The sequence below is a fragment of the Mastigoproctus giganteus genome, chromosome 14, assembly GCF_048544385.1.
Source record: "Mastigoproctus giganteus isolate SK-2022 chromosome 14, ASM4854438v1, whole genome shotgun sequence".
In the NCBI taxonomy this organism is placed as follows: domain Eukaryota; kingdom Metazoa; phylum Arthropoda; class Arachnida; order Uropygi; family Thelyphonidae; genus Mastigoproctus; species Mastigoproctus giganteus.
Genome location: NC_143588.1, coordinates 89,535,531 through 89,553,388, shown reverse-complemented (window position 1 = coordinate 89,553,388; position 17,858 = coordinate 89,535,531). Strand labels below are relative to the sequence as shown.

Sequence of the window (17,858 nt, the reverse complement as noted above, 5' to 3'; positions counted from 1 at the left end):
CTGTATCGCTATTGGAGCATATCGAACATCTCCTGTCCAGAGCTTATACGTTGAAGCAAACGAACCACCATTATCGCTTTGAAGTAAGCAGTTGTCTGTAAAGTACGCTTTGAAACTGAAATCCCTGCCAGACCATCCTACGTGGCCATTCGTTTTTGAGCCACGATGGGAAAATTTGTACAACACCCATAAGACTGCCAATCGTCCTTTTGGTATTCGTCTCCAAGAGCTACTCAAAGAACATAAAATCAAGGTAGACAAGGTTGCCCAAACACCAAAGCAACCCCTTCCACCCTGGCATGCTCACGTTCCAGCATGTGACTTAGCCCTTAGAAATTGGGGAAAGTCGGACACTCCATCTGTCTACCTGCAGCTTTATTCAGCACACCAAGCTGAACATTCTAACTTCGCGGCAGTTTACACAGACGGCTCGAAGTCAGAATCATATGTAGGGTCTGCTGCTGTCTTTCTGGATGCCACCATATCACAGCAGATTCTCCCCGAATGCAGCATATTTACTGCAGAGCTGCAGGCTATAGTTAGCCTTGGATCACATTAGTAAATGCCAATACCAACGGTTCATTTTATATTCCGACTCTCTCAGCGTGTTACAGGCTTTAATAACTGTGAGATATAATTCTCATCCAGTTCTGTCTTGCATTCAGCAGAAGATTCACTCTCTCCATGAACGTGAATACGATATCTGCTTCTGCTGGATTCCCAGCCACATTGGGATTAGGGGAAATGATCTGGCTGACACCGTAGCCAAATCAGCAATTCTCAATAATAATCGCTGCCTGTCAGTCCCCTATACAGACTACAGGCAAATAATACACCAAAAGACACACTCCCAATGGCAGGATTCGTGGAATAGACAGACTACGAATCAATTATATCGTATAAAACCTGTAATTGAACCGTGGCAGTCTAGTCTGCACAGGAATCGTAAGGAGGAAGTTGTTCTTGCCCAGACCCGCATAGGACATAGTCATTTGACTCATTCATATTTGCTGAGGGCTGATGATCCTCCTATGTGTGAGTCCTGTGACACAATTTTATCAATCAGACACATTTTAATTGACTGTCCAGTTTTTAGCAATATACGTCTTACCGCTTTTAACCATCTGACTGAGCCGTATACACTCAGTCAGATTTTATCCGACAATGGCCATATGTCTGCTATTTTTAGCTTTTTGAAATCAGTAAACCTTTTTATTCATATTCAAAAAATCTACCTTGTTTATTGATATTTGTCTTTTGCAGTTTATACTTGTTTTTATACCGTGACATGATTTATTAGGCCACTGAAAGTTTTACTTTTTTAGACCAGGTTTTGGCGCATTATAGCCTTAGTTGCTAATGCGCCAATAAAACCCAACCAACCAACCTAATTTGAGTAGGATTGGTAACCATCCAGCCTACTGTAGTAATTTAGATTAGGCGGGGTGGTTGCTGTTATATTTCGGGCAGAGGGAAGATGTTGCTGAACAATCTGCTTGTATGTGTTTCTTTAACAGTTTGGGCAGATTGTCACCTCAACATGTTGCCTGAGGGTGTCCAAACTTTTGACACTTGTAGCACCATAATGGATTTGGAATAAATGGGCAAACGTGACAATTTAGCAATCCAGCTTACACAGTAGTAGGAAAATTCGCGTACTGAAGGTCAGAATTCTTTTTGTATGCTTAACTTTCTCATCTTTTAATTCTTCAACTATTTCATCTTCAGCTACTATGACTTCTTTGAACATGTTTAAATTGCAATGTGAAATAACTTAACAGAAATTTCTGCAAAGATTTTGAACGGATGATTTTATGGTTTTCCCATAAGTAAATGCAATCTTTTTACTATCATGGAAGCTCTGGCAACATTTAAAAAATATTTATAGATAAGGAATAGAGATAATTTGCTTACAGGCTAGTTCATCAGAGAACGTATTACGAGAAAGGAAATTCTTTTTGAATATTATCTTTCTCATTCTCTTTGAATGAGCAGTTTCATGATCAGGTTTGTCTCTGATCAGGTGGGATGAGCACAGAGGCTCTAGTGGAGGAAAGGTGGCATGTTTGGCTCTGAAGGATTATCTTTCCACCTAGGTTACTGGCCTTGCCATAGGGAGGCAGGGGCAGCACTGCTTGGTGGTCAAACATAGAAGTTAATAATGGTTAGTAGAAGGCATTTGACTCCATACAGCATAAGGCAATGTTTTGGGCACTGGAGAGACAAGGCATAGATACCCCATATATTATGATTTTTGCTGGAGAGGCCTTCATCCTACAGTGGATTGAAAATCGCTGATAACAGAAGGAACTGGAAAGTTGCTGGAGAGGCCTTCATCCTACAGTGGATTGAAAATCGCTGATAATGAGTAGAAGAAAATTTAAATTAAAGAAAAAAGGGACTTTCCTTTTTTTGTGGGGACTGTCTGCTTACTGCTTTAAAGAAAGTAGAACTACTTAAAAGAAAGATTTATCACTATTAGAGAAAATAAGGAAAACAATTCAGTTGCAGAGGGAAATCGCTTGGCCATGTGAATGCCTGCCTCTCAAGGCCTAGATAGATGGACAACTTTTCCAAAGGAATAGTTAATTGTTATTTCATGGGCATACATTTTGCCCATTACTAAGGATTTTAGAAAATAGTTTTGCACTGGTTTCTCTTCAGATTTTCATTTAATTACCCATGGTTTGCTCAACCAAAAACTTTTTGAGTTTAGATGAATTATTGGATATCAACTGTCAGTATGGAGCCTTCAAGGTTGGACACATCCTCTTCTGCCCTTTATATCTGGATTTATGCTTGCCTTTGCAGATTCTCCTTAGACAGTGTGTCCCTGGTTGTGAGCCAAACATTGTTTTAAACAAAGAAAATTTTCTTATCTTCTGAGAATATGTTAATAAGGTTTTCAAGAGAAGAAAATTGGGTATTAATGGTTAGCTGTGTTTCTTGGATCAATTGACTTCTGATTGCTCTCCGAATTTTTTTTTACTGGACTTGACTTTTATGATGGACTCCTAGAAATGGCCTTTTCCTGACTGCTGATTTTGACATTTGAACTGTTCTCCCTGGAATTGTTTACTACTCAACTTGTCACTGGACTTGACCTTATTGATAGCCTCTTCATCTGAATATTGGACTACTACTAGCTTTGACACATGAAATCTATTACTTCCATTTGTTTACTACCTGAATTTGTCAGTTGCCTCTCTCTCTCTTCCCCTCCTCCCTCTTTTTTTACCGGCATCCACTGGCATTGCACTATTTCCAGTGGATGTGGGATTTTGCTGGTACCCAGGTTTCAGTTGCCTAGGTATGAGATTTCTTTTTATTTTTTTTAGTATTATTTTTATTTATTTATTATTTTTTTTTTTGCTGACATCTACTGGTATTGCACTCTCTCTCTCTCCAGTGGATGCAGGATTATGTGATTGACCTTTGGTCAATAATTGTGTGTTAGTAGAAGCCCACTTTTTTATGTTGGGGATGAGAATCATGCAGGCTTTCCAACTTATTGCTGCTTCAATGTAACTAAGTGGCCAAATCACCATATTTTCCAGAATAGGGAGCCCCACAGGTTATACATATAAAAAAGTGGAAGTAGAAATTAATTTCAAATTCAGTGACTGAATTTTAAATGAAAAGCAATAAATAAGGAAAATTGATAAATATTAGAGAGATGTCTTACTGGATTTGAAGTGCAAGTTAGTTGAATTCATCACTGGAGTCTATCTTGAAAATTTCATTTGCTATAAGAATTTCTTCAGGTTCATCTGATACCTCTTCAGTTTCCACTTACTTCTCTTCCTCTTCTATAGGTGTTTCTTTATTTTAAGGTGCATCACATTAGAAACTTGAAATCCAGTTGTTAGGCATTATCATTATCAGCCATGTGGTGCAAGGAAGCCTGAGGCTTTTGCTGCAGCAGGCAAAAAAAAAAAAAAAAATTCTGAGTTACCTGCGAGAGAGAGAGAGAGAGAGAGAGAGAGAGAGAGAGAGAGAGAGAGAGAGAGAGAGAGAGAGAATGGAATCACTGTGAAAGAGAAGAATGATGATATCTAGCTCCTGGGTGTGCCAAGCCCATACTCACCAGATGTGAGCCCCTGGGGTTAGACTGAGCAAATTACCAACTATCAGTTATACAGTGAGAAATTTCAAGTTATAAAACTCATTTCATTAACCCATTTTTTTTTTTGTATTTATGGCGTCCATCAATCATCCAGTGTTCCCACTTTTACCTTAGAAGTTATGTATATAAAGTGCTTAGCATCATAATACACAGCCATTTCTGAATAAACAGAAAATTTTTAAGGTGGCATCGTTTTAGGTTATATCTCATATTGTGAATGCCTTCACAACGAGTTGCCATGATATTGCACTACTTCGAGTAAGTAACGCTTCACCTAAGGAGAAGACTAATGTTACTTATTCTCAGATAGGTACCACCACCCAGACAGCACTGTTTCAGGGCTATTTGGCCCTTCGTCAGTGAGTGGGTAGGTACCCAAGTGATGCAATGATGGCAAAAACAGTTATGAAGTATAACTCCACAATATGAGAGATGCCTGATGGTGTATGATGTATTTAGACTAAGGCGCATTTAGGGCTAGAGCCTCAAGCTGCGAACAAATTTAGACTATGTATATAAAGTGCTTAGCATCATAATACACAGCCATTTCTGAATAAACAGAAAATTTTTAAGGTGGCATCGTTTTAGGTTATATCTCATATTGTGAATGCCTTCACAACGAGTTGCCATGATATTGCACTACTTCGAATAAGTAACGCTTCACCTAAGGAGAAGACTAATGTTACTTATTCTCAGATAGGTACCACCACCCAGACAGCACTGTTTCAGGGCTATTTGGCCCTTTGTCAGTGAGTGGGTAGGTACCCAAGTGATGCAATGATGGCAAAAACAGTTATGAAGTATAACTCCACAATATGAGAGATGCCTGATGGTGTATGATGTATTTAGACTAAGGCGCATTTAGGGCTAGAGCCTCAAGCTGCGAACAAATTTAGACTATGTATATAAAGTGCTTAGCATCATAATACACAGCCATTTCTGAATAAACAGAAAATTTTTAAGGTGGCATCGTTTTAGGTTATATCTCATATTGTGAATGCCTTCACAACGAGTTGCTATGATATTGCACTACTTCGAATAAGTAACACTTCACCTAAGGAGAAGACTAATGTTACTTATTCTCAGATAGGTACCACCACCCAGACAGCACTGTTTCAGGGCTATTTGGCCCTTCGTCAGTGAGTGGGTAGGTACCCAAGTGATGCAATGATGGCAAAAACAGTTATGAAGTATAACTCCACAATATGAGAGATGCCTGAGGCTCTAGCCCTAAATGCGCCTTAGTCTAAATACATCATACACCATCAGGCATCTCTCATATTGTGGAGTTATACTTCATAACTGTTTTTGCCATCATTGCATCACTTGGGTACCTACCCACTCACTGACGAAGGGCCAAATAGCCCTGAAACAGTGCTGTCTGGGTGGTGGTACCTATCTGAGAATAAGTAACATTAGTCTTCTCCTTAGGTGAAGCGTTACTTATTCGAAGTAGTGCAATATCATGGCAACTCGTTGTGAAGGCATTCACAATATGAGATATAACCTAAAACGATGCCACCTTAAAAATTTTCTGTTTATTCAGAAATGGCTGTGTATTATGATGCTAAGCACTTTATATACATAGTCTAAATTTGTTCGCAGCTTGAGGCTCTAGCCCTAAATGCGCCTTAGTCTTAGAAGTTATTTAAATGACTTATTAAAAGCAGGATCCAAAGGTTGAAAATTCTTACTTAGACCACCACTGTGTTTGCCAGCCTTTAAACTTAGAAATGACACATTTTAATTTGTCAGTTATTTGAGATCCACAGGAGACCATTATTAAAAGCATAGTTGGCCTAAAAATCCACCTTTTTGCCTTCTATAAACTCTTTCTAGTCTTCATTACTTCTCCTTTCACCTATTCCCTTGTCATCAGGCTTAGCTATTATCCTTTTGAAAAGGGCTGATCGGGGATAATTTTATTTAAAAAAAATTATTGGGGTAAACTATAGAACTTGACTTGGTGACTCATTGTCTTGACTTATGTGTGTCTTTTATCCCTTGCAATGCATTCTTAACAAGGGTATGTCAAAACTTACTGGGACTTTGTCCATGTTAGTATTAGTGACATGATGCATAAAACAAAGCTTATTCAGCATCATATTCCTGAAGTGGAAGGATAAACACCTTCTAAATTTTTTCTTCATTTAAGTTTGAAATAAAAAAAAAGGTTAGATATTATAACAGGTGTAGTTTATACGTACATTTAGAGATTAATTTGTTTAGTCCCAGTGTAGAATTTCCCCTAGTAAATATGATATTTTTCAATTGATTTCTACAAAAAAAAATTTGTAAATCATTTATCGAGAGATTCAAAATACTGCAAAAGCTGTGTTACCTGGTATGCATAGGAATTGGGATATTCTGGATATCTAAATTTTCTAGTTATTTGAGCATCTCATCAACCCCAGGGACTCACATCTGGTGAGTAGGGCTTGGCACACCCAGGGCCCTGAGCTGGATATCATCATTCTTCTCTTTCTTGGTGATTCCCTTCTGCTTCTCTCTCTCTCTCTTTTTAGCTGGTGCAGCAAAAGCCCCAGGCTTCCTTGCACCATATGGCTAATGATGATAATAATAACTTAGGAAAAACATAAAAAAAACTACTGCCCCAAAAATAACTTCAGAACTTAAAACCAGTCTCAGCAAACTGGTTTCTTTGTAAATTGTAAATGTTGAAATCACATTGTCTTAATATTCCTTATCCCAGAAGAAGATCCTTTGAAGTAATGTCTATTATTAGTGCTGTTTTGATTTCGTGCCACAGCCTGTACTCTAGTAGGTTTTGACCAGGTTCCTCCCATGGTACAAAATTGTTTCCAAAAAACGATGCCATGTTTCAAGATGATAATGCTCCAATGCACAAAGATGTGTGCAATCTTGATTTAAAGAGCAAGAACTGAGGCTATGCATCTCCATGGCCTGCACAGTCATCTGACTTAAACATCATTGAGCCACTATGGGCATATTTAGAGAGGAGAGCACCACCACCAAGTGGTAAATAATTATTTTATCTTTATTTTTGTAAGTTTCCTTAATTTTATACATGACATTTAAAAATCTGTTATATGTTACTGAATGCACCTTTTTTGCCTGTAATACAGAACAAGTAAATGTTCTGTTATAAAAGGAAATAAAAATATGTTATCATAATATTTACTTGTTTTATTAATTTTATGCTAAAAAGGGACCTGGACTGCAACGAATTAACATATTTTCTAATACAGACTGCAAAGAAAGTGTCCTGTTCTGTAATATGAATGTGCTGGCTTATAATAATAGAGCTTCTGCTTATCGGAGGGCCAGATAACAAAGCTTTTATAGTACTTCATTATGAATTTGAAGTATTGGTTAAATCACCACATGCAGACATCATAGGAATATCAGAAAGATGGTGTCACTCTGATATAGGGGACAGAATTTAAAAGTGGTAATTATAGTGTATGCAGAAAGGACAGATATGACAAGAGAGGGGAATAGTTATGCATATATTCGCAAATTGTCAGTGTAATACTGATTCAGTTTAATGTGCTATGAGCTTTGGGTAAACAGAAATTAGGGAAATGGGTCATGGAATAATTAAAGCTGAAGGTTTGCTTACCTCTTTTGCTGCTTCCCTTAATATAATTGTATAGATACCATCCACTTCAGGTGCCATTTTTATATTCAGCCTCAACATTTTCTCTTCCATTTTTCTCTCTGTTATTACAAAATTATAGCTTCCTGTTACAATTTGATAAACTCCTGGTGTTACCATCCCAAAAAAATTCCTCGTTTAAATATAGATGCAGTATACTTTTTTCAGTTTATCAGCAACCTGAACAGATTTGTCAACGGTTAAACCATTCATATCTAGTAGACTACTGTTGTTCATCTATTTCCTTCTAGTGTTTATGTAAGTAACGAAGTCTTTGCTACTTTTCTTTACATTCTTTACAGAGACTTCTCGTAATATGCATTAGCTTGCTTAACCTCTTTTTGATTGCAGACTAGTTTATATATCTACTGTAGGCTTCTTTATTACCTGATAATTTGTGTATTCCATGGATTTTTTCCCTGCCACAAGTCTCATCAGTTCATCTGACATCCATTTAGGTCTGAAGCCTTGAACAGTATCTCTTTGTTGGTATGAAAAACCTAGTAGCTTCTGTAATTACTCTCCTGAATGCTTCCATTTAGAATTTACTATTGGTAACATTATCAGTTGGTCCCACTGTATAGAATTTAAAATTTTTCTGAGACCTCGGCAACCACCTTTACAAAAGCAAAAGCCATTCTCTTTGCCCGACAGTAGTTACATCTTTAAGTAAATCACACATCAATACACTTTGATCATGCCACCTAGTGGTTCTTTTATCTTCACATTCTTAATACATGGGGTCACTATTTATTATCAGATCAAGAGTGTTGCTTTCTCCCTTTGCTTCTCTATAACATGCTGGTGTAGAAAAGATTCATCCAGTAAATTGACAAATGTCTGGCTATTGTGTGAGTGACCAGTCCACATGATTCAGTTGATATCAGAAAATTAAAATTCCCCATTATAAGACATTCTCAAGTACTGGCCGATATTTAAGATTTAGACCAAAATGGTGCTCGGATGAACTGAAAGAAAAGAAAAATGAGTGGAGGATTATAAATTGTTGGGGGGAACACAATCTTATAATTAATATAATTTAGTCTGTAATCAAGTTACTTAGGGAGTTAGGCATGCTATGGAAGATTATGAGATGCTTAGGCATACAGAGAAAAGTAGCAAACAATTCTTTAGCACTAATATGGCTTTTAAAACTTAAAAGGCATAATAATGCTGACTATGAAATAAATATGAACGACTGAACACAGTGAAGTGTCTTCCTTCATATTTAATATTTATTAAAAGGAAGTCTGCTTATGTAAACACTAGGGAAAGGATGAAATACAGTGATTTATCCCTTTTTATACTGATGATCCTGTACACAGTGGTGAGCTATAATGGGCCTCGCGAGAGCCTATTGTTATTTTTTTTACAAAATTTGTGAGCCCATTGTTGAAATGATTATTTATTTTACAAATGAAATTCCGTATTCAATTATTGCTGGAACTTTGGTGGGGCGAGCGGGGCCTCCATCTCCAGCATTTTAATGGCGCAATCGACCAGTTGTGTGTTTTAAAATTGCTTCATTTTTGATTTAATTTCAGTCGGACCTCTGTTTAATGAACTTCTTTATAGTGAAATTTTTTAAATTCCCCTTAGTTTAAACATTTAAAATAAGTTTCCGTAGAACGAAGAAAATTTCCATATAATGACCAGTTTATGAGAGACAACTTTGTAAGCATTATTCTCACCTCTGGCCTTTAGGCAGTGTTCCCACTTTTGGCCTTTAGGCAGTTAGAAAGCATGAATTAAGGGTTAAAGGGATTAATAAAGTTAAAGTTAACTGCAGCCATTATCAACCCACTGCAGGATGGAAGCCTCCTCAACAATTCATGCTGAGGGAAATGGACCATAATCAGTTAAAAGTCACTAGGATCTATATTACATGTTTTTAAGTTTAGGCTGTTTGTTATCTGGAACTTTATTTGTCATATTTCAGCTGAAAATTTTGGTGATGTTAAATTGGACTAAGTATTGTTTTTGATATTTTGATTTCTGAATTTAAATTTTGTCTAATCAGCTGTTTTTTTTCTCAGTAGCAGGGTTGCTCTCTGTCCTCAGTTTAGTCTAAATGTATTATTGGTCTACTTCTGAAATAAATGTAAGCTGATTTTATTTCAACAAATAATTGTCTGCTCCAACCATCTTTCAGATTTATTTATTATAAAAATATACAAATAAAATATAATAACAGTTTATTAAAATGTAGAATAAAATATTACTATAAATTTTTTTTTTAATAAAAACTCCAAATATGAAATTATTAGAATCCATAGTACTTAGTACCATGCAAGGGTTGAAGGTTGAGAAGATGAAAGAAGGTACTTGAATTTCTGCAGGTTGTAATTTTCAGGAAATGCATGTGAAGGAAGGTTTTTCAAAAAATGTAAGTTGAAGGAATAAATGAGGAAGAAGAAAAGATCGCTCTATGATTTTGAAGTTGGATAGTAAAAGAAGGTTGACTGGTTGCGGCACACGTTCGGACTGCTTTTTAAGAGAGAGTGGGAATTATAGAAGCCATTTCAGAAGAACAGTACCCATGGAAGTTCCTACAGAAAAGGCATGCAGCAGAAACAGAATATCTATGAGAGAGAGTGTGTAGAGACTGCTAGAGATGGTTCACTAATTCACCTAATTGCCCTCTTTTGAAGGTAATTTACAAGCTTGAGAGAGGTTTTGTGAACATCACTCCAGCTGCAGCAATAATATTCCCTAGTAGGGTGGATTTGCGATTTGTACAGATTTGTAGAACAGCTGTTTGGAAGAAAAGTAACAGAGAGAGAGAGAGAGAGAGAAAACCCACTTTTTTTCAATGCAGAATAACCAATATTTGTAATGTGCTTATTCCATTAGAGGTCACAGTAATCCCCAATAGAGATATATGATCTTGCTTAGAAATCAGTGTCTTCAAAGATAAATATAGGAGCAGAAGAACTCTTTGCAAGATTTAAGACAGGACTGAGTTTTAGAAAGATTGAAATCAACTAAGTTATCTTTTCCCCACTGGAGAATTACAGGGAGATCAGCATTTCAGGAATTAGTAGCAGATATTCGAGAAGTTGAAGCTGTTTGTGCAGGGCAAGGTTTCCCAAACTGGTAGGTGGATTTCAATGTGCTATTATCACAAAACTATGGATAGGATTTCCAGTCAATGGAAGTAGGTCATTAATATACAAGAGATAAAGAGTGGCAGAAAGAACTGAATCTTGGGGGAACACCAGCATTAGTGGAGAAGTTAGAAGATAGAGAGCCATCTACCCTCACCCATAGTGAGCAGTCAGAGATGAAACTGGATACCCAATTACAAAAAACAGTTGACAAATCATAAGATTGAAGATTATTTAGAAGAACTTTATGCCAAACATGATCAGAAGCCTTTGAAATGTCAAGACCAACTGCTTGAGTTTCACTAAACTTTTTCATTGAATTTGTCCATAGATTCATAACATAAGCCAGAATATCACCAGTGGATGAACACTGATAGATCCATACTGGTGATTGTTGATAAGAGTTGTTTACAAGAGTTGGCAGTTAATTGATTTCTCCATTACTTTAGAAAGAGTAGAAGTAACTGTAATAGGACGATAATTAGATATGAGGGATTTGTCACCCTTTTTAGGAACTTTTTTTTTTTTTTTTTTTATGAAAACCCCAAACACAAGAGGTATTAGAACCTATAGTACTAAGTACTGTGCTTGGGTTGGAGGTTGAGAAGACGAAAGAAGATATTTGTTGACATTGGATTTGAACTTCTGTAGACTGTAATTTTCAGGAAATACGTATGAAGGAAGGTTGTTCCAGAAAACGGCAGTTGAATGAATAAACGAGGAAGATGAAAAGTTGGTTCTGTGAGTTTGAAGTTGGACAGTAATTGGATGTTGTTTGGTGGCAGCCTGTATTCAGACTGTTTTGAAAGAGAGAGCGGGAATTATAGAAGCCAATTCAGAAGAACAGTGCCAATGGAAGTATCTGTAGAAAAGGTATGCAACAGAAACAGTACATCTATGAGACAGTGAGTGGAGAGAATCTGTTAGAGATGAATCATTAATTAATCTAACTGCACTCTTCTGAATGGAATCGAGAAGCCTGAGAGAGGTTTTGTGGGCACTGCCCCAGATGTGGGAACAATATTTCATGGTAGGGCGGATTTGCGATTTCTACAGAGTGAACAGCTGTTTGGAAGAAAAGTAATGCCAACAATGAAAGAGAAAACCAAGTGTTTTAGATGCAGAGGAAGCAATATTTGTAATGTGCTTGTGCCAAGAGGGATTAGAAGTCATGGTAATCCCCAAAAGAGATATATCATAGTTATGAAATCGGAGTGTCACCAATGATAAGCATAGGAGCAGAAGAATCCTTTTTGCGAGATATAAGACAAGACTGAGTTTTAGATGGATTGAAATCAACTAAATGTCTTTGCTCCACTGGAGAATTACCTGGAGATCGGCATTTAAGGAATTGGTAGCAGATATTCGAGAAGTTAAAGCTGATTGAGCAGGGCAAGGTTTCTCAAAATGGAAAGTGGAATGCAATGTGCTATCATCGGCAAAACCATGGATAGGATTTCCAGTCAACGGAAGAAGGTCATTAATATACAAGAGGGAAAAGAGTGGGGAAAAGAACTGAACCTTGGGGACATCGGCATTAGTGGAGAAATTAGAAGATAGAGAGCCATCACCCTTAATGAACGATCGGAGAGAAAACTGGATAACCAATTGCAAAAAACAGTTGGCAAACAATAAGATGGAAGCTTGTTTAGAAGACCTTTATGCCAAACACGATCGAAAGCCTTTGAGATGTCAAGAAAACTGGTTTGTATTTCACCAAACTTTTCCATTGAATTTGTCCATAAATGAGTAACATAAGCCAGAATATCGCCAGTGGATTGACACTGATGGAATCCATATTGGCGATCGTTGATCAGATGGAAGGTTTCTAGGTAGTTTAAGAGTTGGTGGTTAATTGATTTCTCCATTAGTTTAGAAAGGGTAGAAGTAATTGCAATGGGACGATAATTGGATGGGAGGGTTTTGTCATAGGAACTGGCTGGATATGAGAAAATTTCCAAGTAGATGGAAAAACACCTTTGAAATAAGAAAGTGAAAAAAGGTGGCAAAGAACAGGAGTAAGTTCAGGTGCACAAGTTTTGAGAACAAGTGGAGAAATACCATCAGAACCCGGAGCTTTCTTAGCATCAAAATTCGTCAAAATCCTTCTGATATCCTTTTGACGGAAGATCTCGGGAGGCATTGAATGGAGCGTGTTGGGAATGGTGGGAGGTGTTTTACCAAGATCATTAATACATGAGTTGGAATTAAAATGGGATGCTAGCAGGTCAGCTTTATCCTTGGCTGAAGTGACAACAGAACCATCTGGTTTTGACAGAGGTGGGAGCAGAGATGGGCAAAAGTTGCGGCCAGTAGCTTTGGAAAAGACCAGAATGCTCTGCTACCATTAGGGCAAGAAGCAAGTTTTTGCACATTTGGACTAATTAATAACTGCTTTACAGTTGTTGCAAGCTTTGGTGTAGGCAGGAAATGAAACTGAAGAATTGGAAACAGCCAATTATGATATGCCACATTCTTCTCCTGAATGGCCTAAGCACATTTATTGGAAAACCAACGTTTAGATAAAGGGTGAAATTTTAAAGTGGTGTGTGGGATAAAGGATTCCATTCCTACAAGAATAATTTCACTGACACGATCTGAGGAAACGTTGACATCAGAAGTTTTGAAATAGTAATCTGACCAAAGAAAAGAAATCTCTCAGGTCATCCCATTTTGCATTTTTATAATGCCAAACAATACGAGGTTGGGAATAGCCATGAATAGCCATTGGAGATGAGACAATCGCCAATTTGTGATCTGAGGTGCCTAAAGGACCACTCACTTCGACCGTGTATTTAGGATTGTTTGTGAGAAAAAGGTCAGGCTTGTTGGCTGTATGGTTAGGATTGTCCGTTATTCTTGTAGGTAAATGAACAATCTGCGCAAGGTCATTAGTAATTGCAGAAAGCCTCAGCATCTCGACCAGCTGGGTCGGTGTAACTAGAAAACAGAAACCAACTGGAGTTGTGAATATTAAAATGACCAGGGAAAATTACCCCACTGTTAGGAATGTTGTACTGGTGAAAGTCAAGTTGCAAAGAGAGGAAGTCAAAGAGCTCAAAGTGATTAGTGGAGTTGGGAGAACTGTAGAGATAACAGATGAATTTTACAAATTGAGGTAGAGAGATTTTAAGCTAGAGAGAAGATCGAAACGAGGAGATTCCAAATTACCAATTCTCTGACAGGGAGTACTGGATATGAGCAAATTTCCAAGCTTAAGGGAAACCACCTTTGGAATAAGAAAGTGAAAAAAGGGTGATACAGAACAGGAGTAAGTTCAAGAGCACAGGCTTTAAGAACAAGTGCAGAAATACTATCAGGCCTTGGAACTTTCTTAGCATCAAGATTGTTCAAAATCCTTATTACGACCAGAATGCTCGACTACCATTTGGACAAGAAGCAAGTTTCTATTCTTATCCTGTTCTAAATTTAGTTTGGGCTGATTAATAACTGCTTTACAAGCTTTGGTATAGGCAGAAAGTGAAGCTGGAGATTTTGATGCAAGCCAGTTGTAATGCAACATACTTATCTTGAACAGCTCTAGCACATTTATTGGAAAACCAAGGTTTAGATAAAGAATGAGATTTTATGGTGGAGCATGGAATAAAAGATTTCGTCCCTACAAGAATAATTTCACTGATACAATCTGAGCAAACGTTGACATCAGAAGATTTGAAACAGTAATCTGACAAAGGAAAAGAAGAAAAGAAATCTTGCAGATCATACCATTTTTCCAAACAACAAGAGGTTGAGAATCGCCACGAGAGAAAGTTCCATTGGAGAAGAGACCTTCACCAAGTTGTGATTTGAGGATCATGAGGGCCCAGAGGATCACTCACCCTGACTGTGTACTTGAGAGGTTGCTTGTAAGGAAAAATCAAGCATGTTGGCTGCATGGTTAGGATTGTCAGATATTCTGGCAGGTAAATGAACAATCTGTGTGATGTCATTAGTAATTGCAAAAGCCTCAGCATCTCAACCAGCTGGGTCCGTGTGACAAGAAAATGGAAGCCAGCTGGAGTTGTGAACATTAAATCCACCAAGGAAAATTGCCTCACTGTTAGAAAAGTTGGACTGGAGAAAATCGAGCGTCAAAGAGTAACAAGTGATTAGTGGAGTTGGGAGAACAATAGAGGCAACAGATGAATTTGAAAGAATGTGGTAGAGGAATTTCAAGCCAGAAATGATCAAAAAGAGAAGATTCCAAATTACTAAGTTTCTTACAGGGAATATCAGAATGGACATATGTACAGGTACCACCTTTGAAGCAAAATGAATCATACAGTGAATAATTCGGGCAACTGAGATGAGTGCTGGTTGAATCTATCAATAACTGAGGTTCTATCAGAAAAAGTACATGGGGTTTGGCAGACTGCAAGTGGAAATGGACATCATTGAGATTAGAACTGAGACGACATATATTTGGAAGGATTAAATCTTTTAGCAGATAAATTTGTTCTATTATTTTGGCAATTCATGGTTTATTCAGAAGTGAGAAAAGGTGGCGAGGACATATTGTATGACGTAATGAAATTTTTGGATATGGTATACACATGGTAAGAATATACCCTGTTCCTTGACATAACGTAATCTTGACAGTACCGACTGCATACACACTGCTTGGACTCCCTGCAGTCTTTACGTGGCAGAGTAATGTCAGTGATATTATACACTAGCTGATCTGGAAGCCTCCTAGAGAGTTACCAATAGGTTCGGGCCTGTGAACACTGTTTTTGAGTTATACTCTTGAAATGTAAGGATGATTGAATGTCAGCATGATGCCCATCATAACCTCAAAGGACATCAATTGTACTGCATGATTGAAGAGATTCTGGATTTCCAATGCTTGGTTATGGAGCCTTAACAATTGGGGCGCCTCCGTAGCCAGGTGGGAAGGAGCAGCAGTGCATAGCACACGCTTCTTGATTAGATCGGGGTTCGAGCCCGTCACCACCAAATACGAAGGATGTAGAAAGGTCAGGGAATGACCACCGCATATCCCAGAGCAATATGGCCTTAGTTGCTAATGCTCCTAAAAACCAAAATAACTTAACAATTGGAGGCTTGAAGTGGGGGAACCACTTTAAGCCTTCAATAAGCAAAGTGATAGTATTGCATCAAAAAACTATCTAAAACCTGTTATGCCTGGTAACACAGAGGGGGGGGGCAGCATTCCTCCATGTGGTGTGGCCACTACACCTCAACCCCCCCTTACTTATGCTGGTTTGCACCTGGATGGTCATCTCCAGTATGCTAGGTGCCGTATTTTATGACTTGCACATTGGGGTTGTACCCAGGGTTACTAACACTCCCACCATCGTGAAGATGTAAGCAGAGGATTTAGCTGTCACAGACCAACTGGACTTTGCTGAAATTAGGCCACTTGACTTGAATGTCACTCAAATATCAGTTCCATCAATGTTTTAGACGAGACTTCCAGGTAGCAAGCGCTACCTGGAAGTTATTAATTAGTTCTACCTGGAACTAATGTTATTATTGGTGTCCCCCAGTTTTGTATATTTATCACTGATATTGATGAAGATAGATCAAGCTTAAGTCAAAGTTTGCAGATGATACAAAGGTTGGGAGGGTTATTAATAACAGTAATGATAGTATGCTGCTGCAACAGAATCTGGAAAAGTTGGGCAGATGGGCTGAGAAGTAGCAATTGAAGTTTAACATTGACAAATGCAAAGTACTGCATATGGGTAGCAGTAACCCCATGGAAATGTATCAACTGGGTGGTCTTACATTCAGGGTAGTGGAGAATGAAAGAGACCTGAGGGTAATTGTGCAGTCAGATATGAAATTTTCTGAGCAGTGCAAACAGGTTGCCAAAGTAGGTCATGGGGTCTTATCAATGATATATAGGAATTTTGCAAGCAGGGATAAAGAGGTGGTTATCCTCTTGTATAAGGCAGTGGTCATACCACACCTTGAGTATTGTGTAAAGGTCTGGAAGCCTCATTTTAGGAAGGATGTAGAGTTGCTAGAATGAGTATAGAGATGGGTAGCAAGACTGGTGAGGGGAACAAAGGGGTGCTCTTATGAAGAAAGGCTGAAAGGCTTAAGTTCTGCAAATTGCAGTGTCTGGAGACTAGGCGCCTATGAGGCGATTTGATTGAGGTGTATAAGGCCTTGGATGGATTGAGCAGGCTGAATGTGATGGGATTCTTCCTCTTGCTCAGATTACAAACCTGAGGGAGCATAAACTGAAATTGAGAAAAGACAGTTGTCGAATAGATGTCAGGAAATTTTCCTGTAGCCAGCGGGTAGTTGATTGCCAGAACCAACTTCCATCTGTCATTGTGGAAGTTGATAGTTTAAATAAATTCAAGGCAGAACTAGACAAACATTTGGAACGAATGGATGGGTAAAATGGGAAGGGGTGTACAAATGATGAACTTCTGACTAACACTGGAAATGCTCACAGGCATTTCCATCTGAGTCATAATATCCTTGGGCTTTGTATTGTAAGTGGATCTTGTAGCAACCATTATTAAGGTAAAATTTGAACTTTAGAAAGATTACAAAATTTAAATTTACAATATGTTACAGAAATTAAATTAACAAAGTATTATAGAAATTACTGTTAACAAAATTTTTACCACTAGTGAAGTTAAATTTAAACTACCAAATGACAGTTACGAAGTTCTTGCCAAAATATTGATAACAAAGGCCTTCTGAATATCAAGCTGTAGCTTTCTAAATATTTATCTTAATACAAAAATAAACTAACCTATGTGACTGTAGGAATTCAAACTATATATTAGCTACAGTTTAGTGTATTAAATAAAAAGAAACAAAATCTCAAAATTATTCCAAAAACTAACCTGCTATGATGTTTCGAAATGCACAGCCACCATATACAATCAAGTGCTGAAATGTGCCATATGCCTGCACTGGTTGACGTCCAACTTGAAAGTCTAAATGTGGGATAAACCTTATTGCCTTTTAATTGAAACACTCTCTATACATCATACTC

General features: G+C 37.7%; 1 protein-coding gene across 1 annotated transcript in view; it reads left to right on the top strand.

The window, feature by feature from the left end:
• Naa60 (N-alpha-acetyltransferase 60) overlaps nucleotides 1-17,858 on the top strand; it is a 93,779-nt gene that overhangs the window by 10,214 nt on the left and 65,707 nt on the right. The gene's annotated exons all lie outside the window — the stretch shown is intronic.